The sequence below is a fragment of the Anas acuta genome, chromosome 3, assembly GCF_963932015.1.
Source record: "Anas acuta chromosome 3, bAnaAcu1.1, whole genome shotgun sequence".
In the NCBI taxonomy this organism is placed as follows: domain Eukaryota; kingdom Metazoa; phylum Chordata; class Aves; order Anseriformes; family Anatidae; genus Anas; species Anas acuta.
Genome location: NC_088981.1, coordinates 98,078,965 through 98,093,687, shown reverse-complemented (window position 1 = coordinate 98,093,687; position 14,723 = coordinate 98,078,965). Strand labels below are relative to the sequence as shown.

Sequence of the window (14,723 nt, the reverse complement as noted above, 5' to 3'; positions counted from 1 at the left end):
GTGTGAGATTTTGCACTGTGCGTGGTATCTGATACCATGTTTCAGATACCTTCATTGTCTGGTCCCTGGTTAAAAGGATAGGGGGGTTAAAAGGATAGATGCCATTCTGACATCTTATAGCTTGACAAATTCAATGTGAACAAAGACTGTGTCTACATTCTTGTCCTCCTCAGTGGGGGTGAAAGGGATTTTTTTGACATAGCATATTATCAGTAATTGCTTAAAACAAGGTTTTGTTTGTTAGTTTTGTTACGGGATTTGTTGTTGTTTAGGTTGGGTTGTGGATGCAGGAATGAGCTGTTTTCAGTAACATTTCTGTTGGTAGATGTTTCTCAAGTTTAGGCTGGAACTAGTAAATCACTCATGATAACTAATAGGTCAATGAATGGGACCTTTATTTAGAAAGGAATTCACAACTCAAAATCACAATTCTGACCTGGATTAGACTCACACCAGTACAGTGCCCTTATCAACAGCTCCTTAGTAACAACAGCATCCAGGAACATCTATCTCCTGTTAAGGGCCACTTTAACCCAGGAGAGAGAGCCCAGTTATTAAGCAATGAGGAAACCTGGTTCAGATTCTAACGTGGTGTGAAAAGCTGCACTTGCAGTCATGCCTGTTGGTTTTCTCCAACGTTGGTGAACCATCTAGCTATCAAAATACTCTCAAAATACATTTTTGCCTTGACTACAAATAAAAATAATATATATATATATATTGGAAATACTTTTAGGAACACTAGAATAAGTCTTCAGTTATTATTTATCAAGAACACTGGAAATAGGTAGACAGTCTTAACTGGGAAACTAGAGAAGTGGAAAGTGAACTCACTGGAAAATATACTTAAAAATTAATAACATTACTTTAAAGATTTGTGATATTTAGGCAAATAACAAGAAATCTTTGAAACAACAGGTCAAAAGATAGAGTAGGAACAATTCAATGTTTAAGCTCTACTATTTTTTAAAAAAAGATTGCAATACAACTTTCAAGAAACAAATATGGTACAGCAAAACCTTATATATATGCATAATTTTCTTAAATAAACCTCTTTCTTGCCTGATTATTCACATGCATGGGAATTTGTAAAATAATGACATTCAATATGTACAGTAAAATTAACTTTTAACCACATGTGTATGTCAAGGAAAGGCTGTTGGTAATCTTTTTTGTAACAGCTTAAATGATCATTATTCTTCCTGTTGTTGACAGCTTTTTCCTGCCTAACTGTTGAAAACATTTTAGTATTTTATGTGGCTTTTCTCCAGGTTTATAGAATATTTTTTTCATGGTGCAAGAGGGAAAATTTGCATTAACCTTAATATATAGTACTTGACATTTATATTGCCAGTGGGATTGATTACTTTAGCATACGACAAAACTGCAAACTTAAATTATACAGAGTATGAGACAATACCATAATGTCCCAGTACGTTATTTACTTTGCATTATTAAATACTTCACTGCTGGTCAGTGTCAATATTCCTGATACCTGAAATTTTTACCATGAGAGCATAAATTAAGACTTAATGAACAGGCCCCACTGAATGCCCATCGATGTTGGATGTTTTGCTGTGTTACTGTTACTGTCATGCCAACTGTATTTTTTCCTGAAATTCAGGCAAAGATCTTGACGGTTAAGTTAACATGAAAAATGGGAAAACATTTAAAGTTCAGAATTTTCTTTTAATTATATAATAGCGTCAAATTCTGAGCTACTTTGCCCAACCAAAATTATGTCTGAAATTAACTAGGTTATTAAAAAACAAAAAACAAGAAAAATAAATCCACTATTTTAGGATATTCTTTATAATTTTGCCTCTTAGAATTGCATAAACAGTGATGTTATATCCAAAGGCACAAGAAAACATTTTTTTTAACAGTTTTAAATTGGAAAATCAACATGAGAACATGAGAATCCTTTTTTTTTTTTTTTTTTTTTTTTTTTTTTTTTAAATGTGGGAACCTTTGCTCGCATTGCTTTGAAAGTTCCAATTTCCTTCAATTATTAAAAATATGGCAGTTCAACTCCCAGATTTTAAATCAAAGTTAGACCTCAAATTCTCTTACAGTCTGAGAGCAAAATCTGACAAAGCCTTCAGCTGTGATTGTCTTGGGAACCATTCCTTAGGGTATTGAACTGAGCACCAACATCACTGAAGCATAAGACATCCCCCATCTGTTCTCTTACAATATATCCATTTCCCCCCTTTTTCCTCTGCCCTCACCTACACCCCTAACTCCCCCATTTCTGAAAATAAGATTCAGGTAACTTTTTGCTTCATTTTAGCAATCTCTAATAATAACCAGTTTTGTTTGCTCTTTGAATTGAAAGGAAGCATGATACAAAAGTAGTTATCTGAAGTTTCACCTTAAGTCATGTTAGAAATACAAACAAATTATTTGGCTCTAAAGTGAGGAAAGGCAGTGAATTAAATATCTTGAAATGAGATGACAGGTGAAGTCATGGAGACACCATGAAATGCAGCACCATTGAAAGCAGGGTAAAAAAGACTCTTGTTCCAGGATATTCTTTAAGGTGGTACAGCACAGAACGAAACATCTTCAGGTCACATCAGATACTGCTCTTGCCCTTGTTGCTAGCCAGGAGGAGGACTTGCTCTCCAACAGGGTATGGATGCCTGGTGAGCATCAAGTGCTGGAAGAGTGTGCATTGAGAAAGGGTGCTAAAATATCTCACTACTGTCAATACACCATTCATCTTTGCTTAAGCAAGCTGTGAAAATGACTGGTGAGCTGCCTGAGTACTGTTACTCTATCACTGATCATGGTTTATTTTACCAAAACTTTATTAAATCCTAATGCTTTGCTTTTGTACATGACTCTCCTTGACTGACCTTGAAAACATCTTATGAAAACAAGTAAACATTATTTCCTCTTACAAAGGACACACAAATTCTATGGCAAAGACAACACATACCAAGCTTAAGGATGTACAAGTTCTGTTGAGAGAAATAGAAAGGTGAGGAAGCTGCTTTGCTCAGTTACCAGAAAACTGGTAACTGGTGCTCTCCATCTCCAGGTGACCATTAGGATGAGAAACTTGTGTCACTTGCCCTTTCCTTGAGAGTTCTAGTTAACATCCAACCTATCTTGAAGCAAAGAAACACACAACACTATCAAATTAAATAAGTTCTAAGTCACTATATGTTACAAAGATGTTAACCATGACTGAAAAAAGTAATCTGAATTATTTTTCTATTTTACCACTAATGATAGGTTACTAACAGCTGTAAGTTTAAACATGCTTCGTCAATTAATTATATATATATCACAGCTGACATTTTGATATTTAGTATTATTTGTTAATGCTTAATAAGAAATTAAAAATGTGATTTAGATCTTGACTTCTAACTGTTTATTCTTTAAGAATTGACTAGGGTAACTGTTTAATGGTTTTTCCTTTAATTTAATTTTATTTGTGTGGTTATTGGAGAACCACTTTGCCATACTTAATTTCATTGCATTGAGACATCCTGATTACAGTGGTGTCATAAATACCTCATTTATATTTGGTGTTTCCAATTTTGCCTTTCTGCCAAAATCAGCTTTAAATGTAAAATAAAACCAGACTTCTTCTATATGACACTTAACCCTAGGTTACTACTATTAGACAGTATAAACACTGTTTTCTAGCTAACACCTCTAAAGCATTTACAGAAAATTGTTTCCTTGGCATGCAAGTTATTGGCCATAAGGTTTAAAGATTTTCTGGTCAATTCTAAAATTAACAATCACCTAACAGTTAACAACACAACTCAACTGCTAGCTCAATGTTGCCTTGCAAAAAAAAATTGTAAAGAAATATATCTAGGCAAAACTGTTATGCAGAACTCAAAAAATATGCTGCAGGTTTCATATTTTTTCTCTTTTTAACAAACCATATTTTTACAAACCACTTTTTAGCAAATCTGTATTCCTTCTGGATCTCTATGAAGTATATCTCCTTTTTGCATTTTTGTGTAATCTTCAAAGAGCTGTCATCTGTACTACATATTGCTGTCAGGTTTAGATAAACACATCCATTTTGCTCACTTCAACATGTCATGATCTTTTAGAGACAGATGCAGGAAAAGCAGCATGAAGCAGTATTGTATGATATTAATTATATATAACTGATGTACACATTTAACCTTTCTATTGCAGGGCATTATTCAAAGAAGTCTGTGCCAGCTTTAGGAAACCTTTGTCTTTTTTAGGACATTTTGTTTTAATTATCCAAGACAATATTTTTATACTTCCAGTATAATGTTTCATTTATTACTTTTTTTTAGTGGAAATGCATTCTGTCTAAAATGTAGAAGCTTATGCAAGTGGATAAAGTTCAGATTGATCATATGTGTATTGGATTTCCTGGATTTGTGATTACATATTTCTAAAATTCCTAGAGCTAACAGGAATTAAGAAGTTTGGCAATTGCTCAAAAATAGCAAATCAGTCCTTCTGGATGTTAGCACTGGGTAAGTACTGAAATTATGTTTGTGAGTTGTTCATAAATCAATATTTGTAGTAGGAATAAATGAGTTTATTGTAGATTCTAATGTGAGATTATTACTACTGATCCAGTGTTTGGATTTCTTTATACTGAAAACATATGCTTAAAATATGTGTATCCAATACATTAGACGCTAGAGATCCTGCCTTTATGTTCCTTTATGCTTGGTTCCCCGATTCTCGTGTTTTAAAGAGGACTTTAATTTACAGAAAATCTTATGTCATTTCTGACAGAAAGTATAGGAAGTACACTTCTGTACAGGAATGCATCTCCCTGACCAGTTTAAAGGAACCACAGTGAAAAGAAAGAACAGCATCCCATTTAATATATCTCTTTTTCAGTGTTCAGATTCTTCCCCAGATTAATGAATCTGCCTAGCTCTTTTAATCCTTCTTTGAATCATGGTTCAGGCCTGGCTAGCCTGAAGGGTCATGCTAAAATGATATCTGGACAGCGGCTCCGTTACTACCAGCACAAGTATATATACACACATAATATACACATTTAAAATATGAATGTTGGAAAATCAAATTGAGATTTTCCCTCACTTTCTATTTTCATATAATGAAGTCTCATTAGTTACTGGTAATACCTCTCTGTAATTGAAAAGTGTGTTTTGTTGTTGTTCTGTTTTGCTTTGTTTTCAGATACAGAAAACAATTTCTTTTGCATTGTTTCCTATTGGTGTAATTTGACCAGTCAGCTCCTGACAATATGCATTAAAAGGTTATGATTTTGTTGCTATTGACCTGTCAAGCTTTACTGTTCTGAAAAACTCATACTCCTGACCTTTTAAGGGCACCGTTACTCTACAACAAATTTCACTGACCACACACATTATTATTTCTCATATACAGTAGTCTTATTGGGAGGAATACATACATGTAGGTCCTAGGAGCTGGAACTGATAGTTATCCTGTAAGAAAGCAAAAATTCCCTGAAAATGGAAACAAAATCTTGTCGTATTACCTTTCTTTATGTTATGCATCAGTATCTCTTTGTGATCAGCTCTATTTGTAGCATATCTTGTGTGTGTCTGTGTGTCTGTGTATGTGAATTGACATGTCATAGCTTGCTGATTTGAACAACATTTGTCAGTATCTATACTTCTTGATGTCTCTTCCTGTCTTGCATGTATGCAGAGCATATGATCAGGGATCAAAAGCCAGAATAAAGCACAGAAACATGAAGCATCTGATGAGCTGTTTCAGAATTCTGATCTTGCTGTTGAGCAAGCTGTTCATCTTCTCAGAGCGGCTACTGTAGAGAAAATGCATAAAAGAAGAGAAGGAAGAGTTTTCTTGAGTGTAATCTGGTCTTATTGACCTGGATTCTCTATTTGCTTCAGTGTATCCAGACTTCCACTCCTGACATTTACTTGAGCTGCAAAATGTGCCGTGAGTTTTCAACAGTTCTCACAATATAATGGGGATCAGCTGAAAGTTTATAATTAGACAAACTGTATAAATGAAAGCAAAACATACCAAGTGTGAAGAATATGAACTGTACAGGTAGAATGTGCTAATTTAAATATAATTAATGTTAATTAATGTATTAATAAAATTAATTTACATCTTTTTCAACAATGCCACATAGCAAACAAGATCTAATACATGCAACCTCTCTTCCTAGAATTAGAGTATGTAAGAACACATGCAAGCTGTGAATGAGTTCTGCTTGTCACCTTGGAGTAGCCTGAGAAAGGTGGTGCTTTGGAGCATTTTGGAAGCATGCACATTGTAAAGACAACTGTGTTTATTAACATGACCAATACAGTGAATGAATGAAACATTAATATTGTTGCAAGGCTCTAAATGTTTTCTGTATCTGTGCTTAAAAAAACATTTCCTCTAGAAACTAAAGTCACTGGGGAGTAATCAAATAACTCTTCCAGGTAGTAAATCTATGGAAGTATCACCTCTCCTGATATCCCGCAAATAACACACCATAGTCAGTTTTGGTTAAGTAGCTGGAAAACAGAGAGGCTGCTATGTATAATGAGATAGACTCAATCAGGAAATACCAACACACTTTGGAAGAAAGATGTAAAAAAAAAAAAAAAGTTAAGTTATATTCTTTGTGTTGCCCTGTGTTTTTTCGTCCTAGATTTTAACTCTTAACATTTTTTAACTCCATAAAAGCTGGCAGATCAAGTGTTAACTGTAGTACAATCCCTGAGCAAAATGAAAATGGCTCTAGTCACTGAATTTGAACTCTTTAAAATCTTGGCACACTGGAGCTTGAATGCAGGTTATTCCACAGACACTTCTGGACAGACTATTTAAAATATTTAAATATTTATTTATTTATTTGATCTTTTTCTCATAGGTTAATACTTATATGGATAATTGAGTCTCTCAAACAGGATGGCTGGTTGCAGAGGGAAGGCAGAAGGTAGGAGATTTAAAAGTCTTTCTACTATAAAAGTTTTGCCAGGATATTTTCAGTCTCGTAAATCCCAGGTATAATGATCTGGGCAAGACGATGCCTTGCAATTAAAGAAGGGCAATGCTCTTGGATATACTCTTCCAAGAACCTATTCTCAGTCTCCTATTTGGCACAGGCAGCTGAGTTAACAGCAAAGTCATTAAAAAGTGAAAGAACTTTGAATTAAAAGAAATTAAAAAAACAGGTTCAACAGAGCTGTACTCTTTACTTGTAGGCTCTAATACCATAGCATGCAGAGGTTTATTAGGATCAGCAGTTGAAGAATAAGGTCTTAGTGAAGATCAAAACCTTAGTGGCAGCATCTATCAAACTGCAGAAGCCAGAAATAATGACGCCTGGAGCTGTTTAAAAAATAATTGTATGCCGAGACAATCCAGCAGAAGAAAGGCTGTGACAAGACTGCCAGCCCTTGTTGGGAGCATGAGAGCATAGTCACAGGCAGAATGCCTCTGACAGCCCAGCAAGTGGCACTTGTATGGTCCTACCTCAGGTAATACAACTGCATGTCACACTGCATTCCCTGCTGGCAACCACGGAGTACATCTGAGACATGCTTGTACTTCTGTATCTGTTTCATTGACCGCACTTGAATCAATGACAAGGCTCTGTCACAGCCCACCAGCATGGTGTTTTCACATCACAAAGCTGAACCTTCACCTTCTGCACTGCCATGTGTTGATTTCATGCTGCACAGTATTTGAAAGGGCAAGGCCCACTGGGTCTGAATGCTCGCCTCAGACGGAGGAAGGAAAAACACATGGTCTGCACACAAACAGCTTCCCTCAGGACTAGGCCTTGGGCTGAGTTTCCTTGTCAGTTGTGCCAAGGAACCACTTGTCCTGCCATCTATCACAACCTGGGGTGAGATCGACCCACTCATGGACAGGGCTTTTGGCCTAGATGTCAGAGTCCAGGCCCTTAGGGTGCCTCCAGCCCTGACTGTCCCTTTCCAGCCGCCAGGGTACTCCCCCACAGCCCTGAGCCCCATTTCAAAGCAGGAGGCAGGTCTTCTCTGCACAGCTCAGTGACAGAGGGACACCGGCAGGTTCTACTTTTTTGGTGGCCCTCACTCCTGCTCTACAACTCCTATTCACAACTAGCAAATCCAGTTCTGTCCTTGAACTGGCACCTGAATGCTCTGGAAGAAAAGTATTGATGGAGATCAAGAGCCAATGAGAGAGTCACTGACATTCAGAGATGCAGTGATGAAACTTCCCACAAAAAATTAGAGTCATCTCCTCAGCTTTCAAGACGTTTGAGTAATCCAGCCTAATCGTCCAGCCTTGACCTAATAAACGTATCTATTTTTGTGCTAACAAACACCCTGAGCACTACTAGCTTATTAATTCTGGAAGAAACAATGGATATTTACATTTACTAAGTAGGAAAATTATTATCATTTTCCAGTTTTAATATACGTCTTTTATTTAATTTAGGCACAATCACAGAAAAATATAGATTGGAAGGACTCTCTGGATGTTATGTAATTAAACCCCTGCTCACAGTGGGATTAGATCAAAATTAGATCTGTCTGCTCTGGGCCTTTTCTAGTTAAGATTTGAGAATTTCTAAGGATGGAAATTTCACAATATCTTCATGGAACTTATTCCTGTGTTTAACCCTCTCTTTGTAAGATTTCTTTTTTTGGAGTTCTGAAGTACATGTACATCTTCAATAATTTCGGAAAGTAAAGGAAAAAAAGAAAAAAAGAAAAAAGATAAAACAAGGCAAAAATATTAATTTAAAATAAGTCGTATTTTAGTTATATTTTCTTACTGTTCCTTTCTGAATGACAGGAAAAACAAATAAATCCCAAGAAGAACAAACACAAAGCTCACAAATTAAATGTTTTTATTCAGTTCCAGCAGGCATTTTATTTGACTGGTGAAAAAAAAATATTTATTTTTTCCCATAAGAAGAAAATGAAATTTTATTGTATCAAGCAATATTAAAAATCAGTTATTTACACAGTCTTCTAGACTATTTTAATACTATTCATACTGCTCACAGAACATTTTTGCATTTCCTTGTGTGCCCAGGATTTTATTGTGGGTTTATTAGTCCATTAGTCCTATTAATAAAGTATGAGTATTTTATGAGTGTTCATTTTGTGAATACTACAGATTTGTAGTTCAGAATTACTGAACTGCTTCAGGGGGCAACAGAATCAGCAACATTCTGTCACTTTCATTTTGTAATAGTAAGAAAAAGAATTATTATATCAAAGATTTGAAACAATTCTCAAATAAATAGTGAGAATACAGCTGACAATGGTGTTCAATAAGTCAGGGACTGCACATATGTTGAAAGACAAATAGAATTCAAAATGATCTTGGCAAACTAGAAAAATAGTCTTAAATCACTATGATATTTAAGAAAGTCAAGTGGAAGATTCATTAATATAGTCTAGTACAGGAATACAGAATGGGAGCAACTGGTGAGCTAGCAGTTTTGTAAATGAAATATTTAGATATTACAGTGGCCAAGACAATGAATAGACCCAGTGATATTGTTCTCTAGAGCTACAGATGAACAACAGCCAGTAGCATGTAAAGGGAGTGATAGCCTGTATGACATAAAATTGTTTTTCCTCCCTTTTCAAAACTGTTTTTTGACTTGGAGTTTGTGCAAGCCTGGGGCTCTGATCTTCATGAAAGATGAGGAGGAGTTGCTGAAAAGGATTTGTCTGAAGCAAGACATGAAAATACACTTCAGATCTATGAAAGACTGCTGATGAAAGGAAGCGAGCAAACCGTTCTCCACATTGGAGTTAAAACAGGCCTAAAATTTCTAGAAAGTTTCTAGAAAGTAAAATTTATAGAAAAACCTTTCTAGAAAGTTATCTTATTTTGGCAATATTTTCCAGATGGTTTATTAGAACCTGTTATATACTTTCATCATAATAGAAACATCACAGTATTTTAATGTCTGAAATAAAATCGCTATTTGTTTCCAGGGTCTTTTGATTTGGGATGGTATGCCATTTCACTCTTAAGGAGATTAAGAGCACTCTGATTAATTTTTATTAGCAATAAAGACTCAAAGTAAATGTCAGACTATGTAAATAAACATGTTTTGTCTATTCTACACAAGGTAATTTTGCAAACTTCAAGATAATACAGAATTAAATTATTCCTTTATGAAATTTACTGGTTTTCAGCTTCAGGATTCTGATTTACTGTACTTCCAGTCTCTTCTAATTCTGAAATTATTTTAAATACATTTATATTTAATCACATGCATGCATATGTGTATTTTAAGGTTCAAAGAAGTGCTTAATTCACAAACTACTGAAAACCATAATTCTTTCTAATTCTAACTACAGGTAGTTGTGGCTTAAACTTGTAAGAGTGATATTAACACATCCACCTATTATACTCATTTATTGGAAGCTCTAGCAAATATTGATGCTGGAAAATGGCATGGAGGTGACAGTGGGATCTGCAGGAAAGATCGACTACCTTCTAGAGATTTCTGATGGTCTTTGATAAGAGCCTTGCAATCTATACTTGAAGGCTGCTGCTCTATTCACTGGAGCTGTTGTGTGCTACATCTAATCAAGCAGTGAGTCAGTGGCATGAGGTTAGTGGAATACTAACTCTTGGATATTATTGCTATATTCATTCAGCTTCTTTGTTGAGATGTGAGTCATCATATTCACAGATTGTGGCATCTTACAAATTTTTTTTGCTAATTTTTTGCTCTCATTGCTAATTTTTCAAGGGAAATTTGCCCAATACTTGTGATTTTTTTTAATATTTTATTATTATTATTATTATTATTATTGTTAGAGGGCTGTAATACACTATAAGGACTCCAAAGGAAGAAAAAAAAATGCAGCTGCCTCCTAAAACAAAAACATGATTTTGCAAGAAGCACTACCATGACAACAGCATTGTTGGAACCACTTGCATCCAAACAATAGAACAGGGAAAAAGAAAACGATCTTCCCAACCCTTACCTGATCTCTAAAGAAGATTAAAAATCAACAGTCATTGATAGTGTGCAGGGTTGGTAAGAAGTCTGCCAAAAATCTACTCAGTCAACATTATAAGAGCACTTCTTTCTCGTAGTGACATTTATAGCAATTCCATGAATTCAGAGGAAAACAGTTTAAATGAAAATGGTTTTCCATAGCCTCCCAAATAAACACCTAGTAAATGGAAGGCTGGAGACAGAGTTGTGACTGACAGACTTCTTATTGCTAAATAATCAATTTAGCATCATCTTCTCACCTGAGGGAAAACGTTAATGAACAGTTCTAATAACAAAACTTTCTATGTGGCCCATATGAATTGGAATCTCAAATTAGTTGTATGGAACCCACACAGAACGCAAAACTGACTTATTCTTTACAGAAATGTTCCATTAAGAGAGAAAATTTTGTTATAGTGGCAGTTTCTGATTTTGAGTTTAAATACAATGAATAAATCCAGAATAAGTTTACTGACATAGGACCATGACAGTTGTCATGGAAATAATAAAAAGTAGATTAGGAAAATAAAATAGGATACAAATCTTGTACTCCTAATATAAGAGACAATAGATACAGCTCTTCCTCCCTGTTCTTGACTGTAATGTGTTAGTGGAAATGCCGTGAGCATGAAATATGATCAGTTAAAAGAAATTAAATAAAAGAAACCAAAGCCTGATAGGCATAAATTTCTGTTCTTCAAGGAAAGAGAAAAGCTGATAATTTAGAGAAGAAAGTGAAAATGACAATATCAAAAGTGCTATCAAATGTACAAATGAATAACCCAAAAATATAAAAGTGATTTTTTTTTTCCCATGGTCGTTATTCAGGTATAGTAATTTCACAGGTTTTGTGTTGTCTTAGTCATTGTCGTTGTTTTGCTTGTTTGTTTTTGTAATAGCAGGATACATCCTCATGTCACTGGTACTCAGCTGTTTTCCCATAGGGTGAATAAAAGCACAGTGCTTTCCTTTTGGGAAGCATATCACACATTGCAGTGTGGAACAACCTGTTTTATAAACAAGGTTGTTGTTCCTTTCCTTTTCCACCCTTGCTTCCATAGGATGGAAAGTAGCTGGTACTTGGATATCACTCTGCAGTCCATCACCTCTTTCATCTTCTCTATAATCGAGGCAGGGTTCAACTTGATCCATCTAATACACTTACAGCCTTAGTTTATGCTCTCTGTATAAGCAGGTCAAGAAAGCTTGATAATCACCAGAAAAGCAATTAAAAACTCTCTTAAATATCTGACATAGTATATGCTGAAGGGCTCTGAAGAAACTCACCTCTGGTTTTGATGATAGAGAACTCTCTCAGGTAGAGTATTGAATCACTAGAAGGATAGGTGACTCAGGTGAAAAGAACTCTGCTTTAAAAACTTTCTCTTTATTTGCATGTGAAAGTAACATCCTGGATAAAAAAAAAAAAAAAAAAAAAAAGGAAGGAGTTGCCCATTGAGGCAGAAAACATGTGCAGAAGAATGTGCATTATTTTCTTAGGCCATATCCTCAATGATAAAGACACTATCTACAGCGTAACCAAATATCTAACAGGATCAAATAGTTTGAATGGAATAATGCATAGATGTAGCTATTTTATCCATTGGGAGCAAGCATGGATTTTTGCATTGCAATTATATATTCTCCAATGCCTTCTCTGAGAGTAGGGGACTTGGGCTCACTGGTAAATGATATTTGTGAGATTCCTACAAAGATTAAATGGTTTGTTTACTGGATTTTATATTGCAGCTCAAGAAGAAAATCATTCTACTTATGATTTGGCTGAAGGATTAGCATTTAACGTCAATGGTCTATGTGAAGTAAAGCTCACTTGTGAAGAGTGAATCATTACTCTTACAACAGGAAAAGACTTATTTTAATGGGATCATAACAATCTCAAGTTAAATATTTACTCATACATTTCAAAATGTAATGAAATGTAACTTATTTTAGGTAAAAAAAAATAAATGAATTTTTATAAGGAAATGCAATGATGTCAAATCAATCTTCAGTCTAGTTTCCCTCTGAGCTACATCAGTGCAATCAGTTGAAGTAGTTTCATCAGGGAGCTACTTTCAATAATGAATATCAATAGAGAATGTTTATAGACATTTTATATACCTATCATATATTGTGAAGAACACAAATATGAATATATACAACAATTTTCTTGTATCTGATGCCTACCTGGAGACTACATAGTAACTTCTGGGAAAAATATATTTGCTGGCAAATTACAAAACATCATGAAAAATAAAGGTTCTCACGAAGCTGCTTGCTCCATAAGTATATGACCACCTTGCTTCTTTAAATGCCCAGGGAGAAGCACTGGGCATCTTTGCTTCTTTAAATGCCCAGGGAGAAGTTCTGCATACTTGGTATAGCTAAACATGACTTGTTTTAACGGTAAAACAGCCCTAACAGCCAGCCATGCTAGTCTGCCAGCATTGTCCTCTCTGCTTTCCACACATCTAGCTCAACAACTGGCTCCTTTAAGACTGCAGATCCCAATGGGTATACACTGCCCCCAGCTGTGCCACAGACCTAAATCTGGAAGGCATTCAAGTACCTGCTTTACCTCTAATAAGTCCACAAATGAAATTTGGCCCTGATGAAATTCAACAGATATTTTGTCTTTAACATCAGAGAGCTCATGTTTTTAAGTTTTTGTTTGTTTCTTTCTTAAACACTATCTAAGCCCATGCTTAAGCACAGGCCCTTACTGAGGCTTTAAGATCACTTAATGGGAAATAATTTCATTATAGATGTCTGAGCACCAAATTGAAACAATATTAGGGATGTACAATGCTGTTTGTGTACCTTTATAAACATCCATATAGATACTTTGTGGAGTTTTCTGCTGCTATGTCTCTCCTCTCCTCTCCTCTCCTCTCCTCTCCTCTCCTCTCCTCTCCTCTCCTCTCCTCTCCTCTCCTCTCCTCTCCTCTCCTCTCCTCTCCTCTCCTCTCCTCTCCTCTCCTCTCCTCTCCTCTCCTCTCCTCTCCTCTCCTCTCCTCTCCTCTCCTCTCCTCTCCTCTCCTCTCCTCTCCTCTCCTCTCCTCTCCTCTCCTCTCCTCTCCTCTCCTCTCCTCTCCTCTCCTCTCCTCTCCTCTCCTCTCCTCTCCTCTCCTCTCCTCTCCTCTCCTCTCCTCTCCTCTCCTCTCCTCTCCTCTCCTCTCCTCTCCTCTCCTCTCCTCTCCTCTCCTCTCCTCTCCTCTCCTCTCCTCTCCTCTCCTCTCCTCTCCTCTCCTCTCCTCTCCTCTCCTCTCCTCTCCTCTCCTCTCCTCTCCTCTCCTCTCCTCTCCTCTCCTCTCCTCTCTCTTTTTTTTTTAATGTTAATAACCACAACACACTTAGCTAAAAATAAAATAAAATAAAATAAATGTTGTGCAACCACAGTGGAGTAGTGGAGAAAAAATATTTGTAGACAAAATTCTCTCTCCGTTTTCAAAATCTTCACATACCCTATCTAGGCATCCGTATTATATTCCATTCAATCAACTTCACCAACTTACTGTTGTCGTGAGCAAGTGCTAAATTTTACATTTGGAAAATGCTAGGGCTTTGGTAGAAGAGCACAGCTGGATTGGATATAATGAAACAGCATTCTTCTGTACCAAAGCAGTCTTGTTGCCGATGAGAAAAAACACACACACACACACGCACACACATACACACCAATATAGTGTATATTTATCCCGGTTTAATGAGGCTCTATTCAAAAATCCAGCTGTGAAAATATGTTTAATCTATATACATAGTCTTCCAGCACTAGGGAATA

At 35.8% G+C, this 14,723-nt stretch overlaps 1 long non-coding RNA gene across 1 annotated transcript; it reads left to right on the top strand.

Moving 5' to 3' along the window:
* The first annotated feature begins 226 nt into the window (after positions 1 to 226).
* LOC137854698 (uncharacterized) lies at positions 227 to 13,265 on the top strand. Its single transcript, XR_011095339.1, has 4 exons — positions 227 to 4,484; positions 5,662 to 5,916; positions 6,848 to 6,913; positions 7,182 to 13,265. It is a non-coding gene; the product is annotated as an uncharacterized lncRNA (long non-coding RNA).
* The last annotated feature ends 1,458 nt before the right edge of the window (positions 13,266 to 14,723 follow it).